This window comes from Theobroma cacao, chromosome 4 (assembly GCF_053813885.1).
Source record: "Theobroma cacao isolate CCN51 chromosome 4, ASM5381388v1, whole genome shotgun sequence".
Classification (NCBI taxonomy): domain Eukaryota; kingdom Viridiplantae; phylum Streptophyta; class Magnoliopsida; order Malvales; family Malvaceae; genus Theobroma; species Theobroma cacao.
In genome coordinates this window covers 37,462,217-37,480,447 of record NC_142642.1, presented here as the reverse complement: position 1 = coordinate 37,480,447, position 18,231 = coordinate 37,462,217, and positions in this window count along the sequence as shown.

The following is an 18,231-nucleotide window of genomic DNA, read 5'->3' as shown; positions in this document are numbered from 1 at the left end:
AAAATTGGATCTGACTTAAACAATCATGCATTTATGCAAGGTCTAAATTGAGTGGTTCACGTTGGACCATTTAAAGTCAAGTCTTTTTTGTTTTAGATATTTGAGTTATTTGAATTAAATATGAGTTATTTAGGTTCAAAGTAATGTCAAAGACTCATGTTTTCAAGGACATATTTGATAAATGGAAGAAGATCCTTAAGTTACATATGGTGCCTTAAAATGCAATCACATTGTTGGTAATTGAGTGGTTCACGTTGGATCTTCAAGTCAAGTTGGTGTTGACTTGTTGGTAATTGAGTGGTTCACGTTGGATCTTCAAGTCAAGTTAGTAATTGACTTGTTGGTAATTGACTTGTAGGTAATCGAAAATTGGATCTGACCAAAACAATCATGCATTTATGCAAGGTCTAAATTGAGTGGTTCACGTTGGACCATTTAAAGTCAAGTCTTTTTTGTTTTAGATATTTGAGTTATTTGAATTAAATATGAGTTATTTAGGTTCAAAGTAATGTCAAAGACTCATGTTTTCAAGGACATCTTTGATAAATGGAAGAAGATCCTTAAGTTACATATGGTGCCTTAAAATGCAATCACATTGTTGGTAATTGAGTGGTTCACGTTGGATCTTCAAGTCAAGTTGGTGTTGACTTGTTGGTAATTGAGTGGTTCACGTTGGATCTTCAAGTCAAGTTAGTAATTGACTTGTTGGTAATTGACTTGTAGGTAATCGAAAATTGGATCTGACCAAAACAATCATGCATTTATGCAAGGTCTAAATTGAGTGGTTCACGTTGGACCATTTAAAGTCAAGTCTTTTTTGTTTTAGATATTTGAGTTATTTGAATTAAATATGAGTTATTTAGGTTCAAGGTAATGTCAAAGACTCATGTTTTCAAGGACATATTTGATAAATGGAAGAAGATCTTTAAGTTACATATGGTGCCTTAAAATGCAATCACATTGTTGGTAATTGAGTGGTTCACGTTGGATCTTCAAGTCAAGTTGGTATTGACTTGTTGGTAATTGAGTGGTTCACGTTGGATCTTCAAGTCAAGTTGGTAATTGACTTGTTGGTAATTGACTTGTAGGTAATCGAAAATTGAATCTGACCAAAACAATCATGCATTTATGCAAGGTCTAAATTGAGTGGTTCACATTGGACCATTTAAAGTCAAGTTTTTTTTGTTTTAGATATTTGAGTTATTTGAATTAAATATGAGTTATTTAGGTTCAAGGTAATGTCAAAGACTCATGTTTTCAAGGACATATTTGATAAATGGAAGAAGATCCTTAAGTTACATATGGTGCCTTAAAATGCAATCACATTGTTGGTAATTGAGTGGTTCACGTTGGATCTTCAAGTCAAGTTGGTATTGACTTGTTGGTAATTGAGTGGTTCACGTTGGATCTTCAAGTCAAGTTGGTAATTGACTTGTAGGTAATCGAAAATTGGATCTGACCAAAACAATCATGCATTTATGCAAGGTCTAAATTGAGTGGTTCACATTGGACCATTTAAAGTCAAGTTTTTTTTGTTTTAGATATTTGAGTTATTTGAATTAAATATGAGTTATTTAGGTTCAAGGTAATGTCAAAGACTCATGTTTTCAAGGACATATTTGATAAATGGAAGAAGATCCTTAAGTTACATATGGTGCCTTAAAATGCAATCACATTGTTGGTAATTTAGTGGTTCACGTTGGATCTTCAAGTCAAGTTGGTATTGACTTGTTGGTAATTGAGTGGTTCACGTTGGATCTTCAAGTCAAGTTGGTAATTGACTTGTTGGTAATTGACTTGTAGGTAATCGAAAATTGGATCTGACCAAAACAATCATGCATTTATGCAAGGTCTAAATTGAGTGGTTCACGTTGGACCATTTAAAGTCAAGTCTTTTTTGTTTTAGATATTTGAGTTATTTGAATTAAATATGAGTTATTTAGGTTCAAGGTAATGTCAAAGACTCATGTTTTCAAGGACATATTTGATAAATGGAAGAAGATCCTTAAGTTACATATGGTGCCTTAAAATGCAATCACATTGTTGGTAATTGAGTGGTTCACGTTGGATCTTCAAGTCAAGTTGGTATTGACTTGTTGGTAATTGAGTGGTTCACGTTGGATCTTCAAGTCAAGTTGGTAATTGACTTGTTGGTAATTGACTTGTAGGTAATCGAAAATTGGATCTGACCAAAACAATCATGCATTTATGCAAGGTCTAAATTGAGTGGTTCACGTTGGACCATTTAAAGTCAAGTCTTTTTTGTTTTAGATATTTGAGTTATTTGAATTAAATATGAGTTATTTAGGTTCAAGGTAATGTCAAAGACTCATGTTTTCAAGGACATATTTGATAAATGGAAGAAGATCCTTAAGTTACATATGGTGCCTTAAAATGCAATCACATTGTTGGTAATTGAGTGGTTCACGTTGGATCTTCAAGTCAAGTTGGTATTGACTTGTTGGTAATTGAGTGGTTCACGTTGGATCTTCAAGTCAAGTTGGTAATTGACTTGTAGGTAATCGAAAATTGGATCTGACCAAAACAATCATGCATTTATGCAAGGTCTAAATTGAGTGGTTCACGTTGGACCATTTAAAGTCAAGTCTTTTTTGTTTTAGATATTTGAGTTATTTGAATTAAATATGAGTTATTTAGGTTCAAGGTAATGTCAAAGACTCATGTTTTCAAGGACATATTTGATAAATGGGAGAAGATCCTTAAGTTACATATGGTGCCTTAAAATGCAATCACATTGTTGGTAATTGAGTGGTTCACGTTGGATCTTCAAGTCAAGTTGGTATTGACTTGTTGGTAATTGAGTGGTTCACGTTGGATCTTCAAGTCAAGTTGGTAATTGAGTGGTTCACGTTGGATCTTCAAGTCAAGTTGGTAATTGACTTGTTGGTAATTGACTTGTAGGTAATCGAAAATTGGATCTGACCAAAACAATCATGCATTTATGCAAGGTCTAAATTGAGTGGTTCACATTGAACCATTTAAAGTCAAGTCTTTTTTGTTTTAGATATTTGAGTTATTTGAATTAAGTAATGTGATTATTTATAAGATAATATTATAACATTTGGTATATTAAGGAAAGTGCTGATTAAAATGTTGATAAGATAACATTACAGCTTTTAGTTTACAAACAATTTATTTGGAATATAATGTTAATATCTAGAATTACCCCAACATATTAAAATGAAAATTTAATATGCTTGTATTTTTTTTATTGTAAATTTTTTATATGATTTCATCTATTAAATAAAATTTTCAACAAATAACCAAACATCAGACTAGGCAAATCCATATTAATATTAATTAGAAAGTAATTTTAAATTTGATAGCAATTTTGAAAATTTTAAAATATATTGTTATTATTATTATTATTTGAAAAATTCCTAAAAAATTAAAAATGAAAATAATTATTTTTGAAAAAAATTAAAAAAAAAAGAGATTTTTTGAAAAAATCTGAAAGTAAAAAAGAAATATTTTTTATTATTAGAAGTTCATTAAAAATTATAGAGAGGAAATAATTTTTATAATTTTAAAAATTATGAGCATTTAAAACAATATCTTTAATTTTTTTAAAAATTCTGAATATATTTTTTTATGGATTTTCTTATCCCTTATAATTTCTTAAAAAGAAAAATTATTTATATTTTTCATTTTTTGAGAATTTTTTAAATAATTAAAAATTATTTATGTTTTTGAAATTTTATAGATTTTTTAAAAAATTTAAAATTATTTCTAACTTTTTTAATTTTTAAAGTGATTGAAATTAAGTTTTGAAATTTTATTGATTGATATGTCTGTTTACTTATATGAATTGTAAATGTTACACATGATTATATTTATCGCAACTATATTTAAATTCATTAAAAATTAATTTATTATATTAATCCACTATACAATACTTCCTTTATCTATGTCACAACAACACTTGAAAATGTCAAATAAAAAAAGCGAGGTAATGAATTCACAAAGGCAATTCTCTCCCTAAACTAGGTTTATGGGAGTAAACTCTTGAAACTCAAGGTAGCCGCCAAAGGAGACTTTCCAGATTTGGCTTCATCACTTTCGAGATCATTTCTTTTCTTGAGGAATCCCCTGATGTCATGGATGACATACATTCAAAGTGGAGGAATTTTAGACTATCAGAAGAAGAAGCTTGTCCTTTGCAAATAAAGTCGGATGGGGAACGATCTACTAGGCGTGGTAAAGAATTCTGCCTGGTCCGTTTAGTATGGGAGTCAAAAGCGGTCAACAGAGAAGCCTTGAGTAAAACAATGGGTGCTGCGTGGCGATTGCAGGGACAATTAATAGTCAACGTCATTGGGGATAATAAATTTCTCTTTGCTTTTTCGATGAAAGGTCATTATGAGAGGGTTATAAAGGGTAAACCTTGGTGCTTTGACAGAAGTCTACTGGCTTTAAAGGAGTTTGAAGAAGATCTGATGGATCCAGAGGAGATCGACTTTACAAAGGAGGAATTCTGGATCCAAGTTACTGGCGTCCCGCTAAAACTCATGACGGGAGAAACAGCTAAAGCCATCGGGAATCTGGTAGGTCAATATGTGGCTGTTGACGGTGAAAAAGAAGATTTAAGGGACTGCTTCCTGAGGTTAAGGGTATTATTGGATTTTAAAAAACCTCTGAGACGGGGAATTGTGTTAGCATGTGATAACAATCAACTCAAATGGATAAATATCCAGTATGAAAGATTACCACGGTTTTGTTATCGTTGTGGAGTATTGGGACACAATGAGAAGGATTGCCGCAGCCCTTGCTTTGATGAAGAAGGCAAGGAAGTCTCAAACCAATATGGACCTTTTCTAGTAGCACCGTTACGGAGGAAGACTCAAAGAGTGATAATTACAGAAGCAGAGCATGATGGGAAATCTAGCAGTAAAGAGAAGAATAGGGCTGATAATTTCATGTCTGATCAATCTCGGGTTCAACAAGCAGGGTGCAGGATTACAACAAAAACACTAAATGAAATTCTGAATGCTGAGCCAAAAATCGCAGAAAGTAGTAATGAAAACTCAGGGCCCATGGGTGGTTTTGGAGATGGGGTGTTAAATGACAAACGCTTGGAGCCAACGGAAGACCCGGTGAGGCAGATGGATACTGAAAAATGTGAGCAGGAGGTGGAGGAGGCTAATAGGGATAATGCGGATGATGGAACATCAAAAGTTGCTGAACAGGAGAAGTTAGGTTTAACTCAGGGAAAGATCTCTGGGAAAATAATGCTCCAAACTGATGTAATAAATAATGGAGAGAAGAATGAAGCCCAGAGAGGAATGTCTGATGCAATGCAACCGAATATAGAACTAGGCAATATGAAGTATAGTTTTCATGAACAGATTCAGGAAGAAGGGTCAGTGTTGAGATTTAGGTTGACTAGAATTCTAGATCTTATTTGATTAAAATTTTTTGTTTGTGTATAATATTGAGTAGTTGTATGGTTTTAAACTTCTTATTTCACATCAAATCCTAATCACATTCTGCTTTGGACTTTATATTATAAAAATGAATTTTTAGACTTCAAAATTGTAAGTAGTGTTTTGAGAGTTTTAAAAAGGGAACACTTTGTAACTCTGTCTTTTGTTCAAGGTGGAGCGAGAGTGGTTTGGGTGAGTGTTCTTGGGAGGTTATTGAGAAAGAGTGTGCAAGGGATCTTGGATTGATTTGAAGAACCATAAAGGTCAATTTATTGTACTTTAAATTCTCAATAATAGAATAACAGTTTCACTCTGTAGACGTAGGTAAGAGGTCGAACCACGAAAATTCTTGTATTTTTTTGTTTACTTAATTTCTCTGGGTTTTATCTTTGTTGATTCTTGGGTAATTTTCACAACAAACTGGTATCAGAGCTTCGGGTTTGGTAAATTCAAGATTCAACAATGATGTCAAAAGTTACTAGTTCTACGAATTTTTCAATTGAGAAGTTTAGTGGGAATACTAGTTTCACGCAATGGCAGAGAAGGATGAAAGACCTCCTTATGCAACAAGATTTAATGCGCTCCTTGCTAGGATAGGAGGAAGGGCAACCAGATAACATGAAGGATGTTAAATGGGCAGAGTTGGAGCAAATGTGTGTGAGCACTATTCGGCTTTGTATTGGAGATAATGTGTTTAACTATGTTATTGATGAGGATTCTGCTCCAAGATTATGAGCAAAGTTCGAGAAAATTTACTTAGCGAAAAGTCTTTCTAACAAGTTACAGCTTAGACGAAAGTTGTATCGCTTAAAGATGGAAGAGAATGGAGACCTCATGAAGCATATGAATGAATTTGATGAAATCATTGATCAGTTGAAGAAGGTTGATGTGAAGGTGGAGGAAGAGGAAAAGGCACTATTGTTCCTGGCTTCGCTTCTAGACTTCTATGAGGTATTTTTGAAATCTCTTATATGTGGGATGGATACAATAACGTTAGAACAAGCACAAGCAACATTAATGTCTCGTGAAGCCCGAAAGAAGAGTAAGGAAGGGGATAGAGATCCAAGTGGCTTGGCATTAGTAACTGAGGCTCGTAGGTAAGGGATTTAAGGGTGGCAAGTCTAGATCCAATAATGTTCAGTGCTTTCAATGCAAAGAGTTGGACATATTAAAAGGGATTGTCCTACAAAAGATGATGAAAGTAACGAGAACAAAGGTGAGTGTGCTTTCGTTGCTAAAGGTAATGATTGTGATGTCCTTACAATCTCAGAAGATATGGATGCAAATTTTGATTGGTATTTAGATTCTGCTTCTGCTACTCACATATGTTATCAAAAAGATTGTTTTGATTTACTTCAAGAAGGGATGGCTGGGAATTTGACTTTGGGTAATAAGTCAATAGTGAAGGTTATGGGTCTTGCAGTGGTGAAAATCAAAATGTTTGATGGGGTTGTGCTCTCTTTGGGTGGTGTGGCCTATGTCCCAAAAATGCGTAAGAATCTAATATCATTGAGCCTGTTAGACTCCAAAGGGTATGGATATTCTGCTTGTGATGGAGTGGTAAAAGTCACACAAGGTGACATGGTCTTGATGAGGGGGAATTTGCATAATGGCTTGTATCGTCTAGAATGTGAGGCCTCGAAAGGATGGGAACAGTGCACAGGGGATGGTAGCTACCAAAGTGAGATTTCATTTGTTGAGGAGGTGATGAAAGATTCCCATGGTGTAGATGATGGTGAAAGGACAAAAAATCTTGCCAGTAGTGAATTGGAAGGGTCATCGAGGTCCCTTTTCGAAGTCAACTAGTACCATTGACTTGACGCCTACACAAGTGCATTGGCCGTTTTGTAGAATCGAGTGTTGGACCATGCTTGATTCGGTATATGTAATCGTGATAATTATAAAGGCCAATGATTTAGAAAGTCTTATGCTTGAAAAGTTGTTCAAGGTGTTGGAAAGTAGGTGAAGTTAGAAAATTACAATTAGGTGCGACTAAGGGAAAAGGTTTAAGGAGTTTGAATTCAAGTCAAAGGTGGAGATTTGTTGAGTTTTAGGTTGACTAGAATTCTAGATCTTATTTGATTAGGATTTTTTGTTTGTGTACAACATTGAGTAGTTGTATGGTTTTAAACTTTTTATTTCACATCGAATCCTAATCACATTTTACTTTGTACTTTTATACTATAAAAGTAGATTTTTAGGCTTTAGAATTGCAAGTAGTGCTTTGAGAGCTCTAGAGAGGCAACACTTTATAACTCTGTCTGTCTTTTGCTCTAAGTGAAACGAGAGTGGTTTGGGTAAGTGTTCTTGGGAGGTTATTGAAAAAGAGTGTGCAAGGGATCTTGGATTGATTCGAAGAACCATAAAGGTCAATTTATTGTATTTTAAATTTTCAATAATAGAAAAACAGTTTCACTCCGTGGACGTAGACAAGAGATCGAATCACGTAAATTCTTGTATTTTTCTGTTTACTTAATTTTTTTGAGTTTTATCTTTATTGATTCTTGGTCAATTTCTACAACAGTTAGTAAACGTGGAGGTAAGGGCAGGCTTGGTTTGTCTTTCAACTGCAGGGAATCAGATAAATAGGAAGCGAAAGGCAATGGGGTCGGAAGGAAAAAAGAAAAAGGTGGAGAAACGTTGTAAGATGGGTCCAGGTTTACTTATTGAAACGGCAGTGCCAGAGGGTCAGGATGACCTGCACCGCCTAGACAAATGAGAATGGTGAGTTGGAATTGTCGAGGGCTCGGGAACCTTTGCACAATTCAGATGCTCCTTAAGTACTTGAGGAGTTTAAATCTCGAAATTTTATTTTTAATGGAAACTAAGAGACATAAGTCTGAGATGGAAAGACTAAGGCTGCAGTTTGGTTATTATTATTGCTTTTTGGTGGATGTTGTAGGTAGATCGGGAGGATTAGCAATGTTGTGGAATAAAGGTACAGTTTGACAGTGAAGTCTTTTTCTTTGCACCACATTGATACAGAGATCACGTTGAAGGGTGAAGCATGACGGTTGACTGGATTTTATGGTTACCCAAATAACTCTGAGAGAGCATTAAGTTGGAGTTTGCTGCGGACTTTGAAGACGCAGGTCCTGGGCCCTTGGGTTTGCTTAGGTGACTTTAATGAGATATTTTATGATAGTGAAAAATCTGGCGAAGCAGACAGAAGTGTCTCAAATGAAGGCTTTTAGGGAAGCTTGTGAGGATTGTGGATTGAGAGACTTGGGTTATAGGGGCCCTAGATTTACATGGTGGAATAATAGAGAAGAGGATGTGCATATACAGTGCCGGTTGGATAGAGTTCTTGCTAATGATGAATGGGCTTCTAAATTCCCACGTGTGGTTGTTTTCACTGAAGCTCTAGGAGCATCAGATTATTTGGCACTGAGGCTTGATCTTTACTTTCAGAAAAAAGTACAATGGAAGCGTTGTTTTCATTTTGAGGCAACTTGGCTGAATGATGATTATTGTAAACAGATTATTTCAGATGAATGGAGAACACCAGATGCATCTTCAATTGAAAGAAATTATTAAAGCCCAATCCGTTGAAAGAAATGCATGACAGAATAAAAAAAAAAGCAAAGAAAGCTACAGGATGTTCACAAAGATGAGGCCACTGTTGACAGAACCAAAACTATTAAAGCCTTGCAGAGAGAGTTGAGAGAGCTAGCCAAGGAAGAGGAAATAATGTGGAAGCAGCGTTCCAGGGCTGATTGGCTCAAGGAAAGTGATAAATATTCAAATTTTTTTCACCAGAGACCATCTGAGAGGAAAAAGAAAAATACTATCTGGGCTATGAAGAAAAGTAATGGTGAATGGGTGGATTCACAAAAGGATATCTACACAGAGGTAAACAATTTTTTCTCGCAGTTATTTACAACGTCCAATCCTTCGATGGTTGAAGAAGTGTTAGCTTTTATTCAACCGAAAGTGACAATGGACATGAATGAGGGCCTGCTTACTGATTTTACACTTGAGGAGGTTAAATCTGCACTCTTTCAAATGCATCCATTAAAAGCCCCATGACCGGATGGATTGCCAACTTTATTCTACCAGAGGTATTGGGATGTCTTGGGGGTAAGTATTTATCGATTTGTGGTGGATTTCCTTGAAGGCTGAATTAATAATGATGTTAACCACACTTATTTAGTTCTTGTCCCAAAAGTTGATAACCTTGAGCTAGTTAGCCAATTCAGACCCATTAGTTTATGCAACGTACTGTATAAAATAGCATCTAAGGTACTAACTAATAGGTTGAAGCCTATATTGCCTGATATCATAGCAGAGAATCAGAGTGCCTTTATTCTTGGTAGATTAATCACTGATAATGTGATTGTAGCGCATGAGGTGATACACTTTCTGCATAACAAGAGACAGGGACGTGTGGGTGACTTTGCCCTTAAGTTAGACATGAGCAAAGCATATGATCGAGTGGAATGGTCCTTTGTACAAGGTATGCTATGGAAACTTGGGTTTTCTGAGAGATTCATAGATATGACTATGAGGTGTGTTTCAACTGTTACTTACTCTGTCCTACTCAATGGGGTACCAGGGGAGAGAATAATTCCGTCCAGAGGTTTGAGGCAAGGTGACCCAATGTCTCCGTTTATTTTCGTTATTATCTCTGAGGCTCTATCTAGTTTACTGACAGCTGCGAAAGAGAGTAAAAACATTACTGGATTAAAGGTGAATAGGAGTGGACCAAATATTACTCATTTGTTCTTTGCAGATGACAGTATGATATTCGGAAAAGCAAGAGGCCAGGAGGCTAGGAGTCTTAAAAATCTGTTTTTGTGGTATGAGCATGCATCGGGCCAAAAAATAAATTTTGAGAAGTCTACGGTGTTATTTAGTAGAAATACTAGTCCCACTGATGTAGACGTTGTGTGTCAAATTCTTGGCGTACAACGTAACTATTGGGGAGGAAAGTATCTTGGAATGCCTCTGATTTGTAGAGGTTCGAGAAAACAAATTTTCAATTATGTTAAGGAGAGAGTTATGAAACGAATCTCCAATTAAAAGAATAAGTTACTCTCGATAGCTGGCAGAGAAGTGTTGATCAAGGCAGTGGCACAAGCAATTCCGACTTATGTTATGAGTTGCTTTAAGTTACCGGATAGCTTATGTAAAGAAATTGATTCTGTTATTGCAAGGTTATGGTGGGGAGGGAGTGAAAGTAATTCGAAGATCCATTGGAAGAACTGGTAAACTATGTGCACTTCAAAGCACTCTAGAGGGTTGGGTTTTAGAGACACTCGAAAATTTAATATTGCCATGTTAGCTAAATAGGGATGGCGTTTGCAAATGGAGAAGCCTACTCTTGCATTTAAGGTTTTGAAGGCTCGATATTTTCCTAGATCGTCATTCATGGAAGCTCCACTAGAATCTAATCCAAGTTACTTGTGGATAAGCTTACGGGAAAGTCAAGAACTTATTTACAGAGGACCTTATTGGAGAGTTGGTGATGGAAGGACGATTTTGGTTAAAAGGAACAATTGGATCCCTTATGAGACACCTAGGTTGGTGGTTGCATGTAGTAATATGGTGTCAAACTCAACAAAGGTAAGTGATTTTATTTTGGTCGACCAAATGATATGGGACGAGGTGAAAATCAGCGAATGTTTTCTTCCATATGAAAGAGACCTTATTCTTTCATTGCTTTTAAGTATCAGACGACTAGCGGATCAATTGGTATGGATTAATAGTTCGGATGGTGAATACAAGGTCCGATTGGGATACCAATTATTTTGTTCTGGGGTGGAAAATAATCACGCGTCAGGATCGACCAATAATGCAGTTTCCAATTGGAGAAAATTATGGTCACTTAACTTACCAAGGAAAATAATTCTATTTATATGGAAAGTAATGTCTGACTGTCTCCCTACTAGAGCGGCTTTGATTCGGAGAAGAATTAATGTTGAGTCTGATTGTCCATTTTGTGAAAATGAGATAGGGACTGATTTTCATATTTTCTGTGAATGCCCGTTTGCTAGAGCTGCTTGGCTGTACTCAAAATGGGGTTTTAGAAATATTTCGCTATAATTCTCTTCAACAGGAGAATGGGTAAATATGCTGTTACAACACCTTGCCAAGGATGCCGTCGAGGAGATTATGAATGTTTTGTGGGCAATCTGGAAAGGAAGAAATCTAACAATTTTTAAGCAAGAGAGGAAGGAACCGAATGAATGTGTGGAATTGGGCTATGATATGTGCTGTCAATATAGGTCGGCTGTAGCTCTCACTAGTCGGGGTTACACAACCATATGTATCTACAGAGCTTAAATGGCGACCTCCAGCTCACGTCAAGTTGAATTGTGATGCAGCCACTTTTGTTGAAAATGGAGATAAATATGTAGGGGCAGGGTTCATTGTGAGAGACTGTAATGGGGAGCTTTTAATTACAGGAGGGTCAAAGATAGCACGCTACTCTAGTGCAGCGGTAGCCGAACTCAAAGCCTTGTTAAGGGCACTGGAGATATGTCAGCTAGAACAGGTTCAGATTTCAGAAATTGAGCTTGACTGTGAGCAAGTAGTCAAGTGGATAAAGGACCAACAATTCAATGGAGTGGTGGGGCATATTATTGCAGACTGTTGCTCAGCTTTAAGTCAAATAAACTGCTCGATAATCAAGCACTGCAGGAGGACAGCTAATGCGGTGGCTCACGAGATTGCAAGGACAATTCAAGAGCTGGGTATGTCTCAAATTTTTTGAAAGGAACTATCCACTATACCGGTGTCAATTCAAGCTGCAATTCGTAGTGACATTGTCAACATATCAAGATAAATATTGACATTAGGATGGCACGGTTAAGCCATAGGTACTTTACAATATGAGAGGTCTTGGTTAGTTAAATTATTTTATTTATATTGTATATTGATATTTCGTGATAGAATGAAAGCATCTCTTTCAAAAAAAAAAAAGAAAGCAAGGTAATATTAAAAGGGATTTTTCAAATGAAAAAGTGTAAAAATGTCAACTCAAATTTAACAGTATTACATGGTAAGTTGCAATATGAGAGTACATTAGTTTTATAGTGTAATTAAATTACATCTCTTAACTATAATGTGATTGCATTACAATCTTAAATTGCGTTGGCTTATTTCAAAATAAGGGTTACAGGGTACTTTAATTTGACACGTTGTAGGCAATGTGAGAGCACAATCTTTATATCAAATGCTATCTTATTTATAAACCAAGATCCATCCTATATCTTATATGAGATCATGACATTCTACTCCACCAAATTGTACAACAATCTCGTTGCACCGACTCTTTACCCATAGAGAAAACAGATTTCATATTAGTAAGAGATAGGGTGAGTCTTAAGTTTATAAATAAATGTTTTTTTTACATTGATTAGGCAAGGGCCCATGTTTTCAGAATATCACGAATCACACATTAATATAAGATAAGGTGAGCCTTAGGTTTATAAACAAGGATCTTCCTCCCTCTAATAGTCATGACAAGTGACTAATACCTAAATTTTCATTAATATAGGCCTCATAAGAGTTATCAAAGTCGAAGTAGACTCGAATCTTTTCTTGATCCCGCAATAAGAGATAAGATGAGTCTTTGATTTATAAATAAAGGTCTTCTTCTATTTAACAGTCATATTTTTTGGATTAAAAATATAAACTCATGACACTAAAATCTATTTTAAGAACTAAATTTTGACTAATTAATAGCTTTTTTCTTATTTCTCATTCAAATCATTTTCATTTAGATCCTTTCTGATGTAGGTAATTTCAAATTCAAATTATCAAAATTTTTAATAAAATCGATCAGATTTAGATTCGAACAAATTAAAAGAATTGAATCATAATCCTATTAGAGTTCGACTGGATCCATATGGTAGGTGAACCATCTAGGTGACGTGTATTTTGCGTTGTTCATGGCATTACTGTTAGGCACGCAAACAGCTGTGATTTTGTAATGGGGTGCAATGCATGAAAACAGAGCTTGTATTACTATATTTATATAATATTAATAGATAAAAATGGGAAAGATTTTCTGTTGATTATATTAAACAAGAGGGGCTTTTTTAAACCTGCAATTGAAAATGTCACCAAATCTTGTTTGATTAACATCTGTTTAATTGGTCTGTTTGACCCATATGATGAGGTTTTCCGCTTCAATGACTAACCATGAAACCATACGGGTAATGGCATACTTTTTTTTTCTCAGGTAAAAGTAGGATTCAAAATGTACATAGTTTAAAAATCAATTCAAAAGTTCGATCTCATAATCCAATCTTTGATCCAAGATGGATGGATCAGTCTTAAGATAGTGGATCATTTTAAAAATATTGACCAAAAAAAATTTTAAATCATTAACCATTCATTAAATGACAAATCATAAAACTACTCTAAGATCGATCTATTAACCGATCCAATATTCCTGAGGTAGTGCATTGATGGAGATGCCCTGTTGGATGTGCACCTCCCTAACAAACGTGTGGAATGGCATACTTTGGCAGAAAGATCTCAGCTATAGTCGTGGCTCGTAGTGAAACGTACAAATTTGCACAAGTGCATTCACCAACGTTGGAAATGTGGGTGGTAGTAGTTAAACAATTCCCTCTTTTGTCTTCTTTTCTTTTCGCTGTTCAGGGAAATCGATGAGCTCAATTGTTGTGGTGACTGGTGAATTGAGTGGTTGTTGATCAGCCATGAGGACGCCAAGGACCCATTGTACGATCTGTCCTTCAATTTGGGTTGTTGTACATTGGATGCTGATCCAGCCAAAGCTAGTTCTTTCATAACCCTCCGGATCAGAATCAGGGTTAAGTTATTAATTAATTTTAAAGTTTATTTAGATTGATTATATAAGCTCGGATCATTTTGAATTAATTTTCGAATCATTTTATATGTTTAAAATCAATTCAAAAATTGTTCTTATAGTCCAGTCTTTGATTCAAAACGAATGGATCAATCACTAGGATGCTAAATCATCTTAAAAATATTGACCCAAAAAAATTTTAAATCGTGAATCATTTATTAAATTACAAATTACAAGATTACTCTAAAATCTGACCTATTAACTGATCTAAACTTATCCGTATAGAGCAGCTCGTGAGTGACCCTAAACCATCGTTCACGCATAATTGTTGATACGGATGAACCTTAGGACTTCGACAGCATATTAAAATTGAAAACATAGAAAGTATTGAAAACTATTTGTAGAAAGAGAAAACTTACGAATCGATTACGTGCTGTCTGTGAATTTGATAACATCATAACCATATTATTAATTAGAAAATCATTAATAAATTGCTTGGATTATTTCAAAGATACATGGTTGAATCAACTTACCTATGTATCATATATTTATCTCTTGAGATAATTTGAAGATAATATTTAAATTAGCCCAATTAAAATTTAATTAGTGGTCATATAATTTTTCACTAAATAAATCAAGATAATTTAAAGTTAATATTCATATTTTTGACCAATCAAAATTTAATTATTGATCATTTAATTTATCTCTAATAATTATGCTAATTTAGAGATAAAAATCAAATTTAACTATTTAATTTGTCTTTAAATAAATTAAGATAATTTAGAGATAATACCCAACTTCGACCAATTAAAATTCAAGTACTCAAAGTCTGACCAATTAAAAGACTTTTAATGAGTAATCATAATTTATCTTTAAATAAATTAAAATAATTTAGAGATAATTAAAAAAAATTACATTTTCGTCAAAGTCTCCCACCTAGCATTATAAATAGGAGTTCCTCCATGCCATTTTCATTCATTCGAAAGCATTCAAAGATTGGGAGACATTCGAAGATTGAAAGTATTTTAGAGATCAAGAAGAGTAAAAGATTGTTGAAGTGAAGATATCAGGTTTAGTTCGTGATCAAGACTAAGTCTAAGTTCGTGACTCTTGAAGATAAAGTGAATAAATTAATCAGAGAAAATTCCAAAGATTATAACTCACATCATCAAATATTTGTATTTGTCTTATAATTTTTCTACTAGCAAGAGTCCTTGTTGATTAAAGAAAGTAATACTAATTGCAATATATTTCCTCAAATAGTTTTATTGCACTATACTTCTTCAAATAGCCTTATTGTAATATACATCTTCCAATATCATAATTCTCTTACCTATGAGTAAGCATAATTCAAATTTGACTTGGATTGCAAGTATACCAAGGCATATTAGGATTCTAAGAAATCTTAGGAACTATTTTCAAGACTTGTCCACTTGCCACATTCAAAATCATATGTGAACAAGTCTTAAGGGGCCATTTGTAGAACAAGAAAAATTATGAGCCAATTACATATCGTCATGTGAATTTGATAACACCATAATCATATTATTAATTATAAAATAATTAATATATTGATTGGATTATTTCAAAGATACATGATTGAACCAACTCACCTATGTGTCATATATTTATCTCTTGAGATAATTTGAAGATCATATTTAAATTGTACCAATCAAAATTTAATTATTGGTAATATAGATTGTCTCTAAATAAATTAAAATAATTTAGAGATAATATTTATATTTTTGACTAATCAAAATTTAATTATTGGTCATTTAATTTATCTCTAATAATTATGCTAATTAGAGATAAAAATTAAATTTAATTATTTAATTTCTCTCTAAATAAATTAAGATAATTTATAAATAATACCTAGCTTCGGTCAATCAAAATTTAAGAACTCAAAGTCCGACCAATCAAAAGACTTTCAATGAGTCATCATAATTTATCTCTAAATAAATTAAAATAATTTAGAGATAATTCAGAAAGATTACATTCTCATCAAAGTCTCCCACCTAGCATTATAAATAAGGAGCTCCTCCAAGCCATTTTCATTCATTCGGAGGCATTCGAAGATTGAGAGACATTTGAAAATTGAGAGTATTTCAGAAATTAAGAAGAGTAGCAGATTTATGAAGTGAAGATGAAGCGGTAGCGAAGTTCGTGATCAAGATTAAGCAGCAGTGAAGTTCGTGATCAAGATCAAGCGACAGTGAAGTTCGTGATCAAGATCAAGCGACAGCGAAGTTCGTGATCAAGATATCAAGCGAAGTTTATGATCAAGATTAAGTTGTCAAGACCCTTGAAGCAAAGATGTTAAATATTCGTGATCAAGATCAAGTCGTAAAGATCCTTGAAGCGAAGATATCACATTTAGTTCGTGATCAAGACTAAGTCTAAGCTCATGACTCTTGAAGACAAAGTGAAGAAATTAATCAGAGGAAATTCCAGAGATTATAACTCACATCATTAAATATTTGTATTTGTCTCATAATTTTCAAGTCAAAAAATTTTGATGAGAAATTTGTGTGTAAACTATTGATTAAGAAGCATGAAAGGTCAATTTGGATCCACTTAGCTTCATTCCATGATGTTGTCAAGACACTTTCCCATTTCTGGTATTGTAACTTAATTTTTCCATTCTCCAATCTTACCTTTTCTAAATTAAATTTTGCAATTAACTATTAACCCATCACAAATGATGCGTTTTTTGGTCTTATTGACCTCCAAATTGTTTAAACTGTCAAAACTACTGAATTCCATAATTTTTTACATTGTGCCTTCCTTTTCTTCCTCCAGGGAAAAAGGATACCCCAAGAACTCACAAGTTTTCTTAAACATACTTTAGTGTTCTTCATCAAGTCGTCATATCTCAAGCAGAGCATCCTATCTCGACGATCTAAGCTTGCTTTCCTATGCCCTAAAACATGTTCTTAGTAAGATACATAACTAGAGATTTCTTTATGGAACAACTCAAACAACTCTTCCATGAAAGTGAGGTCTCCCTCTATATAGGTTCTAGTGTTGTATCTTGTGTTGCGTTTCGTAAAAAGTGCCACAGAGAAACAAGGTATTCTTTGGATCTCTAAATATTTAGACAATTTTACAACCTGAAGCTGTTATAGATTTAGGCAAGCAAGAGTAAAGGAGATGTGTGGCAAAGAGTGAGAATCTTGGCCATGGTACAATTGAGAATTAATCATTTTCCAAGAAAGGAATGTAACAGTGAGGCAAGGGTGGTTTAAAGGGGGCTAGTGGAAGTCAAACTGGGTTTTGGTTACAACAGCATAACTCCAGGCCTTATGCCAAACTATGCTGCTTTTCATTGAACTACACAGGAAAATATCATTAGGTCGAGCCCCGAAGTTATCTCGAGCATACATGGCTCCTTCCAAGAAGAAAGGAAAGAACCAGGAGCCTCGATATGAGTTTTGTTTCTTTTTATAAGCCATAAAATTATGCATTTCATAAAAGAGAGGTTACTAAATTCCATAACCCTCCAAGGCAAGACAATATATATTCGTATCGGGAGGGCCTTGCTCACTCCCCTTGTGCAAAACAAAATATTTTCTTTTTTACAAACTATTTCTTGAACAATTCCAACTCAAAATCCCATAAAAAGAAACAAACTCCCCACCAAACGTGTTTAACAATCATCTCAATTCTAGACACAACAAAACTGCGAATCACCATAAAACCCATCAAACATGCTTTATCTATTCCTTCTCCCTGAGCCCATTATCTTAACCAATCCAATCCAACTCATCAACACAAGCATCTACATTGCAACACAAATTTCGAAGTAAGTCATCACCAGAAAACATCTAGTTAGCACATTCATCATGCTGACTGCAATCACTATAGAAAAGCAAAATCAATATTCATCGCCTTTGAAAACCCCAAGATCCACCATCCAAAAAAATAAAGTAAAATAAGAAATCATGATACTGTAGGATCCACCATTCCCATCCTTTTCCTGAACAAAACCACACCTCAAAACTGTAG